At 50.4% G+C, this 17,953-nt stretch overlaps 1 long non-coding RNA gene across 4 annotated transcripts; it reads left to right on the top strand.

Annotated features, from left to right (window-relative positions):
* Positions 1-208: 208 nt before the first annotated feature.
* LOC311595032 lies at positions 209-13,739 on the top strand. 4 transcript variants are annotated; one of them, XR_014778291.1, is made up of 5 exons: positions 224-306; positions 829-962; positions 6,292-6,366; positions 6,563-6,747; positions 10,028-13,739. It is a non-coding gene; the product is annotated as an uncharacterized lncRNA (long non-coding RNA). The 4 variants fall into 4 exon arrangements; XR_014778292.1 differs by having other exon boundaries at positions 6,289-6,366; XR_014778289.1 differs by lacking the exon at positions 829-962 and having other exon boundaries at positions 209-306; positions 6,289-6,366.
* Positions 13,740-17,953: the final 4,214 nt, after the last annotated feature.

Raw genomic sequence — 17,953 nt, 5'->3', positions numbered from 1 at the left:
AGGGTTTTGCAGCCTGACTGACTGGTGAGGGTCGGCTCTGGAGGTCTGAGTTCGCTCCAAAACTCCAGGCCTTAACTGGGGCTTTCTGGGGAAGCCATGTTGAGGGTGACTTAGCAACCCGTAGGAATGGGCCTGTGGCCAGCAGGGAGGGGGAGCCACGTGCCTGCCCTCCTTCCCCCTCCTTCCCCTCTCCTCCCCCCTCCCCTCCAGGGCTTCCTGGGCAGCCATCTTGATTTACTCCTTCCCCATGAGATGGTTTCTCTCCCACCAAGGAGCCTGGAGCCGGCCACAAGGTGGCACTCTCGGGTGCGGATGCTGGTAGTGGAGCAGCGGGGAGCCTGAGACTATATTTAACTCTCCTCAGCTCCTTGGAGCTTGCCCTGCAAACATGGAGGCCGCCAGGAAATGGCTTCAGGCCTGTGAGGCCCCAGAGAGGCCTCTAGTCCAGGCAGAAGTCCTCAGCCTATTTCCGTCAAGTTCCCCTCCCAGTCCCCTGGGCTTTCTCGGCCTTCCCACTCCCACTCAGATCCTCTGAGACGGGTGAGGAAGAAGCTCTAAGATAAGGCTCCCCAATGACGGTGGCCAGCCAGGTGTAGAATCCTTAAGGGCAACCATAGAATTTTCTAGAAGGCCCCAAGTTTATGAAAGGAAGCCACGAAACCCTCCTGTGAGGCGTCCAAAGTGTGGCTGGCCCCAGAGCACAAGGCCCAGGAAGGGGAAATAGTGAGGGTTCAGCCCCTGTGGACGGTGACTTGAGGGGTCGGAGAAACCAAACTTAGAAGTGGCAATGCAGGCATGGGTGTTAATTAAGCACCTGCTTTGTGCCAGGACCATGACTTCCTTGACTGGACATGTCAGTGCCCTCCCTGGGCACAGCAGTGAATGTCAGTGAGCTACAAGGGGTGTCAGGGCCTCTCGTGAGGGGCGCTGTTATCAGAGTCCATGTCTCCCTTGGGTTCAAGGTGAGAGCTGACAGCTTGGGATAACTGGTGGGCTGAGCAGGCCTGGTGTGTTAGGGGATAAATGGATTCTGCCCATTCTTGCTTCCATGGGATCAGAGACCAAGTTAGGCCTCATACTGTCTGTGGGTAGATTACTAACAGCCTCTGGGCCTTCCATGGATTTGCCTGTGGGAAGACAAGTGTGGCGCTGGTCTACAAGGGAGGCTGATGTGGGTAAAGCGGCATCTTGGAGCAGCAGTTTGATGTGGGGGGCATAATGAGAGATTTTGGGGAGCTGTAGCTCAGAGCAGAGCTCTCTGGTCTAGAGACAGGAAGGCTGGGCAACCCGGGGCAGGTGATGGTGAACCTGGGACGTGAAGGAGGAGGAAAATTCAGATCACCCTCTGGGGAGAAAGAGCAGAGAACTGAGGATCCTCTATGGCAGCTGCATGGGGAATGCCGGCCCCCAGGGAAGGCAGAATTGGAAGATGGCATGGACTGGGGACCAGGGAAGTCCCAGCATGTCATGGGTGCCTTCCTAGCAGAAGACCACTGCCTACCTTGGGGTGTAGCTCAGTTGGTTGAGTGCTTGCCCAGCATGCAGGAAGCCTTGGTCCAATCCCAAGTTTTTTTTTGGGGGGGGGGGTTGTTTGGTTGGTTGGTTGGTTTTTGGTTTTTCTAGACAGGGTTTCTCTGTGTAGCTTTGGCTGTCCTGGACTCGCTTTGTAGACCAGGCCAGCCTCGAACTCACAGCAATCCACCAGCCTCTGCCTCCCAAGTGCTGGGATTAAAGGCGTGTGCCCCCAACCCTGGGCCAATCTCAAATTTTATAAGACCCTGGTGGCACATGTCTGTCATCCCAGCACTTAGGAGGGAAAGGGGAAATTTGAAGTAATTCTCTCACGTAGATTCCAGGCCAGACTGGGCCATATGAAACCCTGTCTTAAAAACAGAGGTGGTGGGCAGAGGCAGGCAGATTGCTGTGAGTTCGAGGCCAGCCTGGTCTACAAAGCAAGTCCAGGACAGCCAAGGCTACACAGAGAAACCCTGTCTCAAAAACAAAACAAAACAAACAAAACCCAGACATGGTGGCGGCAGGCAGTCATAAGGACGGTGCTGTGAAATGCCTGGCTTCCCAAGGCCTGCAGCTCCCTGGGACTTGGCCAGCTCCTCTGGGCACTTAGAGCCCAGTAGCCTCAGGCCCACTTGTGCCTGGAGCATCCACCGCCTTCCTTGAACCTCCTTCACAACCGAAATGGAGAAAACTTCCTTGTTGGCCTCCACCCAGAGGCTACATTTGGCTGTCCTTCCTGGGGCCCAGTCATGCCGGCCAGCCAGCTGTCTTTGATGACCTCAGCACTACTCTCAGCTCTGGTCCCCCTGGCAGGAGGAGAGGCTGAGGAGGGGGGTCTGCTGGGTGTCAGGCTCTGGAGGCTCCTGAGCGCCTCCTGCACACTCAGGTGCCTTGTCACAAGACAAGGAGAGTGGGCGGGGTGTGAGCAAAGAGCTTTCCTTTTTCAGACTCCTCTACAAGAAGGAGTGTTCTGAGCCAGGGGGACTCCATGGTGGCGGGGGGGGGGGGGGGGGGGGAGATGACAGGGAGCCGCGGGAACTGTGGTTAACCAGAGGGCAGATGTCCCCAGCCTTAGCTGTGGCCTGTGAGGTAGTCCTTTTAGGTTTTCACAGGAAACTACGAGCTCAAAGCGAAGCATCTGAATCTGAGATCCAATACCCCCCTCCCCGCCCGCCCCACTACCCCCCACCCCACCCCCACCCCCACCCCCGTGCTTCTGGTCTGTTAGAGCTGTACCCAGCTCAGCCCTGACAGTTCCTTTGTGGGCCTCTGGTAACGGGCCAGGCCCAGAGCCACCCCATCTGGAACTTTCCACCTCCTACTAACCCTGTGACCTTGAACCAGCTCTCCTGCCTTTCTTTTGTTTATTCATGAACAAGATGAAGCCTTGTGGTTGGGAAGGTAGTCCCCGTATTCAGGGGCTGAGACAGGAGGATTGCCTAGTTAAAGGCCAGCCAGGGTTTGCATAGCAAGACTCTGCCTCATAAAACAAAAGGAAAGACAAGGAGGCCCATGCCTGTAATTTCATCATTTGGGAGGTTCAAAGGTATCAGGGGTTCAAGGCCAACCTTGGCTACATGGAATTTAAGAGTAATCTGGATCATATGAGACACTGTTTCAAACAAACAAAACAAAAAAACACAAAACGTGGATTTTCCTGCGCCCCCCCCCCTTTCTTTTTGGTTTTTCAAGAGAGGGTTTTCTCTGTGCAGCCTTGGCTGTCCTGGACTTACTTTGTAGACCAGGCTGGCCTCAAACTCATAGAGATCCACCTGCCTCTGCCTCCCCAGTGCTGGGATTAAAGGCGTGGGCCACCACACCTGGCCCTTTCTCTCCTTTTAAAGTTTAAAATTTACATTCACTCTTGTGGGGGTGGGGGTGGGGGTGGGGGTGGGGGTGGGGGGAGGAGTGAGAGAGCACACGGGTGAGGGTGGCAACCAGGTTGTCAGTTCCGTCTTTCCTCCTTGCCTAGGGTGTTGAGGATGGAATGTGTCATCTCACCAGGTGTGGAGAGCCTATCCCCATCCCAGGGGAGGCCCCCACTTTTGGAGGGTTCCCATTTAAAAGTGGTTTTATTGTTTTGTTTTGTCTTGTTTTGAGACAGAGATTCTAGCCTGTACTGTCCTGGAACTTACTATGTAACCCAGGCTAGCTCAGAAGTCACTGTGCACAGCCCAGGCTGACCTAGGTAAGCATAGCCCAAGCTGACCCAGGTAATGCTCAGTTTTCCCACCTCTTAGCTTAAGTAGTAAGATTGCATTAAGTGTGAGCTGGGTGTGGTGGCACATCCTTTAATCCCAGCACTGGGGAGGCAGAGACAGAGACAGGTGGCTCTCTCTGAGTTCGAGGACAGCCTGGTCTACAAAGTGAGTCTAGGATAGCCAGGACTACACAGAGAACCCCATCTCAAACAAACAAAAAAAAACAAAAAACAAAAAAGATTGCACATGTGTCCCACAATACCAGGCTGTTCCAAGTATTTGTGACTCATAAGTGGTTCCCTGCTTTTCCCTTAAACATTATTTTTTTATCTTATGTTATTATTATTTTTTTTTCTGAGACAGGGTTGCTCTGTGTAGCACTGGCTGTCCTGGACTTGCATGCATAAGGCCACACCCTTCCACATGAGTGTGCCACAGCTTGGGTTTCAAAGTCAGAGGACATCCTGAGGGAGTTTGTTTTCTCTTCCTATCAGGGATTGAACCTTGGTCCTTGGGCTTGGCAGCAGGTCCCATACCTGCTAAGCCGCCTCAGCAGCCCAGAGGTACTTCAACCTTGGAGGTATGTACAGTGGGTGAGGAAGGCATGCTTTGAAATTTATTGGTTCATAATCTGCAGAGACAATATTTTCTCGTTCAGGTTGCCCTGTGTTTAGCTGTCTTTCCAGGACAGAGAACCCAAGGCCTCACCCGTGCTCAACAGCCCAGTCCTCTTTGACAAGCCCTTCTCACTTCCTGCTGCTATAAGATGCTCAGGTCTCTTTGACAGTTCCTGTGCCCACCCTAGACATAGCCTTTTCTCAGTGGACTCAATCTTCCTTTTCTATAAACAGTGTTTCTCTAGATCCACCTGCCTCTGTCACCTGAGTGTGCCACCACGCCTAACTAGAGTCCTGCTTGAATTTCAAAGTTGCAAGTAAAACTCCCAGAGCCGATGTGGCTGTGAATTGATGACACATTCGGGCTAAAAGCCCTGCCACATCCTCTCCAGGCTCAGTGGACAGAGTACTGCTCTCTGTCCTCATTTCACAGATGGAGACACTGAGCCCTTAGTATTGTGGGATGGCCTAGGGTCCAGGTGAGGCGGGGGCAGGTCCAGAAGCCAGGTGAACAGACACCAGGTGTCACCCTGCAAGCCAATATGTTGCCTTTTGGGACCAAGGCACAGGTGGCCTTGTGGGTGTTGGGCTTGAAGCCAGATGCATCTCCAGGTGCACCAGGAGATGGTGGTGCCCTGACTAGGATGAGGAGGAGGGGTTCAGCAAACATGGGGAGCCATTTGGAGGGGCTGGGTCAGACACAAATCAGTGGGGTGAATGTCACAGGAGAACCACAAAGAGAAAGATGCGGGCCAGCGCTGGGCAGGTGTCATCCTGTGATAGTGAGAGCAGATTTCCTAGGGATGAGCCTCATGTGTTTAGATGGAAAGAGGAAGAAAAGGTAGCAAGTGCTGGCATAGGTGTGTCATCCAAGCTACTGAGGAGGCAGAGGAAGGAGACCCACAAATTCAGGGCTAGCCTGAGCAACCTAGCAAGACCCTGTCTCAAAATAAAAGGTAAAGCCAGGGAGATGAGATGACGTGAGGGCCTGAGTTCCGGTCCCCAGCACCCACATAAAACCTGGACCCAGCAACAAATGCCCAGAATTCTAGCACCGAGGAGGTGCTGGGAAGAAAAGGATGTTGGGAGCTTCCTGGCCAGGCAGCCTGGCTGAATCACTGAGCTCCAGTGAGAGACCCTGTTTGAAAATATAAGGCAGAGGGCCAGGTGTGGTGGTGGTGCCGCGTGCCTTTAATTCCCCAGACTCCGGAAGCAGAGGCAGGAGGATCCCGGTGAGTTCTGGGCCAGCCTGGTCTGCACAGTGGAACCCTGTCTGAAAAACTAAGGTGCGCAATCCCAGCACTCGGGAGGCAGAGGCAGGCGGGATCATTGTGAGTTCAAGGCTGGCCTGATCTACAAAGTAAGTCCAGGACAGCCAAAGCTACACCAAGAAATCCTGTCTTGAGAAAAAAACAAAACAAAAATAGTAAAAGAAAACTTTATGTTAAAATGTGAATTTGAAGCCATGTATTGTAGCACACATTTTAAACCCCAGCACTCAGGAGGCTGAGGCAGGTGGATCTCGGTGAGTTCGAAGCCAGCCTGGTCTACAGAATGAGTCCAGGACAGCCAGAGCTACACAGAGAAACCCTGTCTCAAAAAACAAAATAAGCTGGGTGGTGGTGGCCCAGGGCTTTAATCTTAGCACTTGGGAGGCAGAGGCAGGTGGATCTCTGTGAGTTCAAGGCCAGCCTGCACTACAGAGCTAGTTCCAGGACAGTCAGGGCTATTACACAGAGAAACCCTGTCTCAAAAACAAAACAAAACAAAAAAAAAAAAACAAAACAAAACAAAAATGTAAATTTGAAGTTTCTTTTGAAAGCTGAGAAACCCTGGCTGTGTTTCTTCAATATGTCAAGTATTGTGTGGGAGGCTCTCGGTGCACGTGATTTTGTTGGCATTATTAATGAGTATTGGCTATAATTATCTACTTATTAATATTAATTCCATCTCAGTAGAAGCTGACTTAGAGAAGAGCGTTGGGGGTTTCTGTATCCGACCTTATTACTGCCTTAGAACAAGAGGATAAAGAGGTAGGGGCTCTGTTTCCAGGTGTTTGGTCCAGGAAATGGTCGCTGGATGGGTTTGGGCACTGGAGGCAACGAAGCTGGCACCTACTTGGGAATCTGCCTTGTTTGTTCCTGGGCCCCCTGAGCTGGGGGCTTTGGAGCCCTAAGCGGTTGAAGGGTCACAGTAACCTGGTGGAGCGACTCACACACTGCTTTTCAGATCAGGAGCGAAGGTTTGCAGGTGTCGAATGAAAACATTCCACTGCTTGAGACCACAGGACAGAAATGTGTGACGACTGCGTCCAGGCCGACCAGCTAGAGGTACATGCAGAAGACACAGGCTTTTGTGTCCTTGCTTCCAAGAAGCTGAGATCGTCTTTAGAGGTTGAAACCCAGAAGAGTCAGGTATGTGTATGTACTTGTGTGTGTGTGTGTGTGTGTGTGCAAGTTTGCATATGTATATGTATACTAGTGTTTGTGCAAGTGTGTTTATGTGTGTGTGGTATGTGTATGTGCATGTTTATGTATATATATGTGTGATGTGTGTATGTGTGTGTGTATATGTGTGTGTATGTCTGTGTGTCCATGTGTATGTGTGTTTATATGTGTTTGTATGTGTACGTATGCTGTGTGTGTGTATGTGTGTGTGTGTGTGTGTGTGTGTGTGTAGGTCAGAAGATACCTTGTGGAGTTAGTTCTTTCCTACCTTTCATGAGTTCTCTGGGTTGAACGCAGGTGGCCACCTAATTTTTTTTTTTTTTTTTTTTTGCCACCTGATTTTTACCTAATGAAAAATTTGGAGTTTTTGAAAGTTATTTCTTAAATTTTTGTTTGTTTTTCTTTGCGACACGGTTTCTCTGTGTAGCCTTGACTGTCCTGGCCTCACTTTGTAGACCAGGCTGGCCTCAAACTCACAGCGATCTGCCTGCCTCTGCCTCCCAAGTGTTGGGATTAAAGGTGTGCGCCACCACCACCTGGCTTATTTCTTAAATTTTTAAGTTCTTGTTTCTATTATCCAGTGTATTTGTTTGTTTGTTGGTTGGTTGGTTGGGTTTTTTGTTTGGTTGGGTGTTGTTGTTGTTGTTGTTGTTGTTGTTGTTGTTGTTGTTGTTATTGAGCCAGGCTGTGTAGCCCTAGAACTCACTCTGTAGACCAGGCTGACCTCGAACTCAGAGATCCTTCTGCCTCTGCCTCCTGAGTGCTGTGATTAAAGGTGCGTGCCACCACTGCCCAGCTACCCAGTTTATTTCTTTTCTTTCTTTCTTCCTTCCTTCCTTCTTTCCTTTCTTTTCTTTTCTTTGTTTCTTTAGCTGTCCTGAACTCACTTTGTAGACCAGGCTGACCTCAAATTCACAGAGATCCGCCTGCCTCTGCCTCCTGAGTGCTGGGATTAGAGGCGTACACCACCATGCCTAGCTCCTTTTCTTTCTTTTGGTTTGTAGTTGTTGTTTGAGGCAGGGTCTTATGTAGCTGAAGCTGATCTGAATTCACTATGTAGGCAAGGGTGACCTTGAACTCTTGATTCTCTTGTCCCCACCTTTTAGATTCTGGGGTTACAGTTACTAGTGTGTGCCCCTGCATGGCCTGACTTTATTTATTTATTCATTTATTTATTTATTTTTGGCTAAGCATTTCTTATTGTATATTCCAAGCTGGTCAGACATTTTAAAACCAAGCTTCTATGCTGGTGTGGTGATGTATTTCTTCAATGCAGGGAAGATTGTTGAGAGTTCAAAGCCAGCCTGAGTTGGTGGTGTGGTAAATAACCAGTCAGGCTACCGCATGTTTTAGGGGGAGAGAAATTCATAGAAATATGAATTTGAGCCAGGTGATGGTGGCACCCGCCTTTAATCCCAGCACTTGGGAGACAGAGGCAGGTGGATCGCTGTGAGTTTGAGGCCAGCCTGGTCTACAAGGTGAATCCAGGATAGTCAAGGCTACACAGAGAAACCCTGTCTCAAAAAACCAAAAACCAAAAACCAACCAACCAACCAAACAAACAAAACAAAACAAAACAAAAAAAAGAAAGAAAGAAAGAAAGAAAAAAAGAAAAGAAAAATGAATATAAATTTGAAGCATTTTTTGAAAATCTTGGGGGCTGGAGAGATGGCTCAGTGCATGAGAACACTTGCTGTGCAAACTTGAGGACTTGAGTTCAAATCCCCAGCTCCCATGTAAAATGCCATGCATGGCTACTTATACCTAAAATCTCTGTGAATGTGGGGTGGGCAGGAATGGGGAGACTACTGGGGTTCACTGGCTCCTGGTCCTGCTCCAGAGTCAGTGAGAGACTCCGTCTAGATGGATGAGCCAGAAAATGACTGAGCAATGTACTGACATCATTCTCTGGCCTCCATACATGGGCATACACACAGACATGTACACACAACCATGCACACACATCCATGTACACGCATCCATGCACATACAAGAGGCACGCGCGTGCGCGCGCACACACACACACACACACACACACACACACACACACACACACGCACGCGCGCGCACACATCCAGGTGCTATTAGTGTTTGTCAACTGTGCATAAGCTGGAGTCACCGGGGAAGAGAGACTCCCAGCTGAGCAATCAGTTTCATCACACTGGCCTGTGGACAAGCCGGTGGGGCATTTTCTTCTTTAATGTTTGACCTGGGAAGGCTCAGGCCATTGTGGTCAATGCCATTTCTGGACGGGTGGTCCAGCCACTGAGCAAGCCAGTAAGCGCCATTCCTCAGTGGGCTCTGCCTCGGTGGTTCCTGCCTCCAGGTGGTTCCTGCCTCCAGGGTCCTGCCTGTGGATGGACTGTGCTGGGGTTCTGTAAGGCAGAGAAACCCTTCCCTTCCCACATGGCTTTTTGTCAGCATTTTATCATAGCAACAGAGGAGCTAACTAGGGCAGCTCTACACAGACACACATGTACATATAATTAAAAATAAACTTTACAAAGAAAGAGAAAATTAGCCTGGCATGGTAGCGCACGCCTTTAATCCCAGCACTCGGGAGCCAGAGCCAGAGTCAGGTGGATCGCTGTGAGTTCATGGCTAACCTGGTCTACAGAGTGAGTCCAGGATAGCCAAGGCTACACAGAGAAACCCTGTCTCAGAAAAAAAGAAAGAAAGAAAGAAAAAGAAAAACCAGAAGCATAGCCATCTTGAGCTATGTGCACATGTATGTGTTGCAGCTATGTGCACATGTATGTGTTGCAGCTATGTGCACATGTATATGTTGTAGCCATGTGCACATGTGTGTGCTGCAGCCATGTGCACATGCAAAGACCAGCAGCCAGCTTCCTTAATCATTCTCTACCATGTTTGTTTGTGGTGAGGTCTCTCTCCGAATCCCCATATTGTATAGCCCTGGTGGTCTTGCAAGCCCCCGGGGTTTGCCTGTCTCTGTCCTCTAATGTTGGAAATGTAAGACTACATGCCTGGTCTTCATGGGGGCTGGGGATTCGAACCAAGGCTCCTTGTTTTCATTGTAAGGGCCACTTACTCACTCAGCCATCTCCCCAGCCTGAGCCTCATTTTTAAAGCACTTGAGTGCTGTTTGTCGGCAATAACTGTGTGTTGAATACCGTTTAGATTTGTATAACTGAGTGCATAGTCTAGTGTGTTTTCCCGTGTCACACTCACATGGTAGCGGAGGGCTACTTTCCTGAACTGTGCTTGCATCCTGCTTCATTCACAGACGAAAAGACGACAAAGAGAGTAATGATGGCCACACCCAGCTTTCCTGTCTCCCTCAGTCCCCTCCGTGCCCTGTTGTCCCACCTCTGACTTGTCTCATCCTCACATATGAGCCTGGACATGGGTTGTTTCCCCTCACCACATGGCCCAGATAGCCCTCTCCCAGACCCTGTCCCAGAGAAGCTGCAGGGGCCTTGTGGAAGCCGGCCCCTTCTCTGAGTACACTAAGAGACTGGATTCTCACTCATACCCACCGGCCATCACTGCCAGAGGGACGTGGGCTCTGAACGCAGAGGGAGTGAGCTTGTGTTTAACACTGACTTAGAGGAGAATTAGCATTCTTGTCAGCAGAGAGCTGAGCGGTGAGCAGGAAGATAATTAAAACTTTGCCCCTGGAAGAGCTGGTGTATTTGAATTTTACGGCTCACGTATGAACAAGGGAAAGGAAGGAGGGACTGCTTCACCATGCTAGGGTCGGGCCAGCTGCCAAGCCCCATGCTTTTCTTAGTGTGCAGTTTATGAACGTGGTCTGAGGACCTACTGTGTGCTACTGCGGGCCTGTCACAGTGAGAAAGGCGGTCTGTCATGATCCTGCCCAGAGAGGCGTTCAGCAAAGCTTGGCCATGTTGGTTCCCTGTTGCTATGGTAACAGGCTGCCATCACCTGGCTGGCTTCAAGTTGCTGGGGACATGGCTCAACAAAGAGAGCGTAGGCCCTGGGTGCATTAAGCCCTGGGTTCAATCCCAGCACCACATAACTCCAGTATGGTGGTGCACACCTATACCCCAGCACTCAGGAGGTGGAGGCAAGAGGATGAATTATAAAAATCATCCTCGAGCCAGGCGTGGTGGCGCACGCCTTTAATCCCAGCACTCGGGAGGCAGAGGCGGGCGGATCGCTGTGAGTTCGAGGCCAGCCTGGACTACAAAGTGAGTCCAGGATAGCCAGGGCTCTACAGAGAAACCCTGTCTTGAAAACAAAACAAACAACCCACACACACACAAAAGAGAACCCACATAGTGAGTTAAAACCATGCATTATATACCTATAACTCCCGCTTCTGGGAGGAGACAGGACTGGCCCTGGATCTTCCCTGGAAGCTCACAGGATATTTAACGTACTTTGCAAAATTTCAGAGCAATGAGGAAGTCCCCTCCTTCATCTTTTTGGCAGGGGATTTTGTTTTGTTTTGGTTTTTTCTTTTTTTTCTTCTTTTTTTTTGTTTTTCGAGACAGGATTTCTCTGTGTAGCCTATACTGGCTTTGTAGACCAGGTTGGCCTTGAACTCACAGCAAGCCACCTACCTCTGCCTCCCGAGTGATGGGATTAAAGGCATGCACCAGCACACCCAGCCTTGGTTTTGGTTTTTTGAGACTGTGCAACAGCCCTGGCTGTTAGGACTCTTCCCCAGTGTGCCTAGCATCTTGTGATGTCATTGCCTACCAGCCACTGCTGGGTGTGCTGCTGGGAACTGAACTCAGGGCTTGGCACATGCTAGGCAAGCACCCTACCAACTGAGCCCCCAAACCAGCTCACAGACAAAGGTACCGACTGAGAAGTCTGGACCAATCTGGGCTAGTGTCACCACTGTGCCCTGCTGGCCAGAGGCCTAAGTGACTACACTGTGACAGAGTTCAGGATCACTTCACCCTCAGAATCAGTGTGACTCACCAGCTGGAGCCATGAGTGACCCTCACGCCACCACGTGGACCTTCATAGCTATTATTAATAAAAGCTATCACTGTTGAGTGCCAGCAACCCAAGGGGATGACGCTTCATGTCCCAGCCACAGCAGCTGGGACACACAGTGGCTCACTCAAAGTGGCCTCACTCAAGGTGGCCTCTCTATACTGGATGTCAGTCAAGGCCTTTTCTCGGTACAGTCATACTGTGAACCTGGGGCCGTTGCAGTATTGCCAGTTGCCTGCCTTATGCTTAGCCAGCTCACCCAGTGGCTGAAACACATTTTCTTTTCTTAAAAAAGTTATATATATATATTTAAAAAGTATACATATATATATGTGTATGCATATATGTACATACACATATATGCATATAAAGAGAATTTCATACATGAGTCCTCCATCACTCCTACTCTGCCACCCTCTCCTCCTCACAACACGTATGCACAGGTGTATATAAATATAACCCGCTGATTTCCTTTCGAGTTGCTTGTATGTGTGTCTCAGCAACATTGCTGCTTGCTCTTTATCTAGTGGTGGGGCCCAGGTGAGATTTCCCCCCATGCACCCATGCTGGCATGTCATCCCGTGTCACTGTACAGCCCTTGTTTCAGTGACTGTATTGTTGAGGCTTCCTGGGAGCAACTTCTCTGCCCTATTTAGAAGCCACCGTCTCCCAGCAGACGGCTGGGTTCTCTGGCTCTTACTGGCTTATGCCTCCTCGTCTTCCACGAGGCTCCTGAACCTTGGTTGTAGGGGAGAAGAGCCCCATGGTCAGCTCTTCTCTGCGTCTGACCAGCTGTGAGTTCTGTGGCCTTCTCCATCTGCTGCCACAAGAAACAACACATCACCTTCCCACTGCCCCTCCCCCAGCCCCAGCCACCAGACAGGCTGTGCCTAGCCCCGCCCACCAGGCCTGTGCTGTGGGCAGAGGGGGTTTTGCTGCCTCCCCGAGCCCACTCCGGGATTCACACGGCCCAGCAGAGGCGTATGGCTCTGGCTGGCATTCCTCCTGTCAACACTTTCCTCCTGGCCTCGACCAGCCCTTCAGAACTCTCCAGCCCGCATTAGGAGTATAAAATTGGGATGGGTCGCAGCCAGGAGCCGAGACTCTGGTCTAAGCATCCCTGCCAGATGTGTGGGCCAAGAGGCCCCAGCTCCAAGGTATCGGCCCAGCAGAGGTGCATTCTGGAGGTGGTCCAGGGCCCACCCACTCTCTATATGGACAAGAGCTCACACCTATTCATATACGTACATATCCACAACCACACTCATCCGTATTCCCACCTGCAAACACACAAACACATATACTGCCTCGTCTCAAACACACGCTTAGACACATTCTCAGTCACGCACGCACTCACACAATAGGCTGACCCAGCCTTTCATCCCTGCAGATGAGGCCAGATTCCACCATATTCAGTTCCTTTGGGTCTCTGTGCCATCTGAGTGCTCGCGTGCCTACCCTCCACGGGCCCCACAGGCCCCACAGGCCCAGGCTTTGGTTGGCCTGTGCGCCTCACTGACTGATCCTTCGCCTACAGAACCCACTGAGAACACTTGAGCAAGAGTGTTCAGACCGTGATGACAAGGAAAGCATGTCTGCCCAGTGCCCCGGGGGTCAGGGAGGGCCTCTAAGGAAGGCATGACTCATCTGAGGCCTGAGGACAAATAAGGCCACTCCAGTCCTACAGAGAGGACGGTGGGGCAGGGAAGCAGGGCCAGAAGGCTTATGACGGCAGATGGCGGCTGGCACTTCTGAGATCGCAACATGAAGATCAGGGAGTGAGCAGGAGAATAAGGTGAGGGCAGTGGCCTGGTGGGCTCCACACAGGGAGGGGAGGCCCCCAGAGGGGAGCCGGCGCCCCAAGCCTTCACTGAACCTGTGTCTGCTGTATGGGTCTTTGCACTTCCCACCTGAAATGGGGAGAGGAGGCAATGCTACTGTACCCTGTGCCCTTAGCTGTGTCCACATACACACATACACACATGCGTGTGCGTGGGCCCACCTGCACACGTGTACACACACACGCACACGCACACACCAAGTGTAGAGGAAGGTAGGAAAAAGACAAAAGGGCCGGAGAGATGGCTCAGAGGTTAAGAGCACTGGCTGCTCTTCCAAAGGTCCTGAGTTCAATTCCCAGCAACTACATGGTGGCTCACAACCACCTGTAATGAGATCTGATGCCCTCTTCTGGTGTCCAGAGACAGGCAGACAGAACACTGTATACATAATAAATAAATAAATAAATAAGTAAGTAAATAAAAGAAAAAGACAAACAAGTTACTTAAGGTTGTTGAATGTTTCTGGGTCTGCACACTTTTTTTTAAGTTATTTTAATTTTATTTGTTTATTTTCTTTTTTTATTATTTATTTATTTATTTATTTTTGTTTTTTGAGACAGGATTTCTCTGTGTAACTGTCTTGGCTGTCCTAGACTTGCTTTGTAGACCAGGCTGTCCTGGAACTCAGAGATCCACCTGCCTCTGCCTCCCGAGTGCTGGCATTATTTAATTTAATTTAATTTTACATGTATGAGCATTTTGCCTACATGTATGTCTGTGCACCAGGTGCATGTCTGGTGCCCAGGGAGGCCAAAAGAAAGCATTAGATCCCCTGGGACTGGAGTTACAGACTGGAGTCCCAGCACCATGTGGGTGCTGGGAATTGAACCCAGGTTCTCTGCAAGGAACCATTGCTCTTAATTACTGAGCCATCTCTTGAGCCCTTGAGCAGGTTTGTTGTTGGTGGTTTGGTTTGGTTTGGTTTTGACTGGATTTGTGGCTATGGAGGGTAAGGGCTAAAGACCTTTCAGCAGGGGCTGGAGAGATGGCTCAGCAGTTAAGAGCACTGATTGCTCTTCCAGAGGTCATGAGTTCAATTCCCAGCAACCACATGGTGGCTCACAACCATCTATAATGTGATCTGATGTGCATTGTATACATAATAAATAAATAAATCTTAAAAAAAAAAAAAGACCTTTCAGCAGATATTCCAGTAACAGCCCCAGCTGTGAAGAGGCGGAGACAGGAGGAGCCCTGGGGCTTGCTGGTCAGCCAGTCAAGCTGAATTGGTGAGCCAAAGTTCAGTGAGAGACTCTGCAAGAGAGAGCAAGAGAGCGAGGTGTCGGCTATAGACCTCTTGTCCTCTCGTGTGCCTCAGTTGCCCTTTGTAAGATGGAGGCTGAAAACATGTTCACTGTGGGAGCAGTTGGGGTCCACAGTGTCACCTGGACCAGGCAAGGAACCTCTGAGAACCCTGGGGTCTGGGTCTGGGTGGAGGGTCACCACTGGGAGTGATTAAAGGCGCTCAGAAGTGTGCCCAGAGCAGGCGGATGTGACGTCACCATGCAGGCAAAGCTGGACCATGGCGCCTTTCCACAGGCCCTGTGGAGGTGGTTGGGCTCTGCAGGGCTTTGCTCCTTCAGCAACTTGAATAGTGAGTATGGCCCAGCAGTGGAGGGGCCCTGACCGCACCCCCAGACCCAGGTGAGGAGAAGCCTCTGAAAAAAAGTGGCAAGTGTGGGTCAAAGGGCACTTTGGCTCTGCCACAGACAGGACTGGCTGGGAGTCTTGCCTATCTCCTTTCTTCTTCACATGTCTCCTCAGCTTGCTTCAGGACTTCGCTGCTCCGGCAGCACCCACCTCCGTCTAGCCACTTATTTAGTTAGCTGTGGGACACACATGTCACAGCGCACATGTGGAGGTCAGAGGACAGCTTGACGGAGTTGGTTCTCTTCCACATGAGGATCAAACGCAGGTTGCCAGGTGGTAAGCGTCTTGGCCCAGTGAGCATTCTTGCTGGCCCTCCATTTACTGAAGGCCTGTTTGTCTGATACTGTTGCCATGGCAAGCAGGAGCAACATCGCCCTCCTGACCTGTCCGTGCTGCCTGAGGACAAGGGTCACGCACACAGGTATTAGCAGGTAGAACTTACCTTCCTGAGCACAGTTCAGCCTGCAACTGATGGGAGCCAGGGAAGGCGGCAGGTAGAAAGTCCAGCCTTCCAAGCCTCCCATCCTTCATCTCCATTGTCCTGGGGTCTCCCCGGCGCCCCACAAGGAAACACCGTCCTGTCTTGTCACTGGTAAGAAGCTGAAACCAGGCAGATGGGTAACTGACACCTTCATTGGGCAGGACGCCACGTTTTCCCCGTGGCACCCCCACCCCCACCCACTGTCCCCTGCTCCCGTTCCTGGGGGAACCTGCCCCTGTGCCTACAGAGGCTTTGGTCATAATAGTTTGAGGTGCTACTGGCATCAAGTAAGGGATCATGGATTCCTGCAAATACATATGGTACCTGAGTCACCAAGACAGAGCTATCTCCAACACATGCCAGCAGTGCTAAAGATGCCACTGTCTCTCACACTGAGGTTACCTTTCTCCCAGGCCCATTGCACTCACCTTGGATGCTGCTGTATTTGGCACCCACCTACTGTGGTGTCGATAGGAGGGTGCTTCCCCTCACTCTCCCCCCCTCCCCCCGACTATATACAGGAGGAGACCATGGCTGCCAAGGGCATGTAAGTGACAGACAGTAGAGAGCCTTGGTTTTACCTATGTCTGCCTCACCGGCCAATCTGGTCTCCTGTTCCTTGGATTCTACCTGGCCTATTGTTTCTCCTGTCAGCCCTACAACCATGTTGTGGTTTGTGTTGTTTAAGCAGCTCATTTACCATGTCCAGTGTCCAGCTTCTGTGGCACTGTCCAGGCACCTTGTTGATGGTCCACCTCTGCAGCCACAGTGACCACCAGGTGTTGACCTCAGGATTTAGAAATTTAAATCATGGGGCTGGAGAGATGGCTCAGAGCTTAAGAGCACTGACTGCTCTTCCAGAGGTCCCGAGTTCAATTCCCAGCAACCACATGGTGGCTCACAACCATCTATAATATGATCTGATGCCTTCTTCTAGCCTGCAGGTGTACATGCAGACCGAGCACTATATATATATATATAATGATAAATAAATAAATATTTAAAAAAAGAAAAATAGAAATTTAAATCTACTATTTATTTATTTACTGTGTGTGTGTGTGTGTGTGTGTGTGTGTGTGTGTGTCTGCGTGTGTGTGCATCACATCATGCATGGAGGTCAAAAGCTAATATTGTGGAGCCGATTGTCCCCTTCCACATTTACCTGGATCCCACGGATTGAACTCAGGTTGCCTGAGCTGTAAATGTCTTTACCTGCTTGGTCATGTCTCCTCCGCCTCCCCTTTTTGAGACAGAGTCTCAGGTAGCCAATGCCTACACTGGCTTCCATCTTGCTGGCCTTAAACTAGTAATCCTCCTGCCTCTGCTTCCTGAATGATGCAGAACTTGGCCTCCATCAATGCCTTTGTTTGGCCTGGTGGTGCATCGAAAGTGGGAGACTTAGGCTTGCATTTACCCCCCACCCCCACTCCAGGTTTGCATTTACCCCCCACCCCCATCCCAGGTTTGCATTTACCCCCCACCCCCATCCCAGGTTTGCATTTACTCCCAATCTTGCTAGCTCACTGGATTCTGGAGACCAGAAGTGTCTACACTGTGGTCTCAAGGCCAGGACCAGCTATTGAAATCCTCTCGTCTGGCTTCTTGCTTTCTTTTGTTTTTTTCTTTTTTTTATTTCTTTCTTTGTTTTGTTTTGTTTTGTTTTGTTTTTCAAAACAGGGTTTCTCTGTGTAGCCTTGGCTGTCCTGGACTCACTTTGTAGACCAGGCCAGCCTCGAACTCACAGCGATCCACCTGCCTGTGTCTTCCGAGTGCTGGGATTAAAGGCATGTGCCACCATGCCTGGCTCCTTGGATGGCCTTTTTCTGCCAGGCAGTGACGGGGAAGTCACGAGAGGCCCTGAGTTCTCTTTGTGTTCCTGGGTGACCACACGTGGCTCTAGAGCAGTGGTTTTCAACCTTCCTGATGCTGTGACCCTTTAATTCAGTTTTTTGATTCAGTTTTTTATGTTGTGGTGACCCCCAACCATAAACGGGCTGGCCTTGAGCTCACAGAGGTCCACCTGCCTCTGCCTCCCCTGGTGCTGAGATTACAGGCATGTGCCACCAGGCCCATCTTGTTGTTACTTTATAATTGTAATTTTGCTACCGTTATGAATTATAATGTAAATATCTGTGTTTTCCTATAGTCTTAGGTGACCTCTGTGAAAGGATCATTTGGTTGTGATCCACAGGCTGAGAACCATTGTTCTAGAGGCACATTAGAAAGAGAAGGGACAGAGCCAGGCATAGTGGCGCACACCTTTAAT

This window comes from Acomys minous (genome assembly GCF_964271855.1).
Source record: "Acomys minous genome assembly, chromosome: 3".
Classification (NCBI taxonomy): Eukaryota; Metazoa; Chordata; class Mammalia; order Rodentia; family Muridae; genus Acomys; species Acomys minous.
This window is presented reverse-complemented; position numbering and strand designations above follow the sequence as displayed.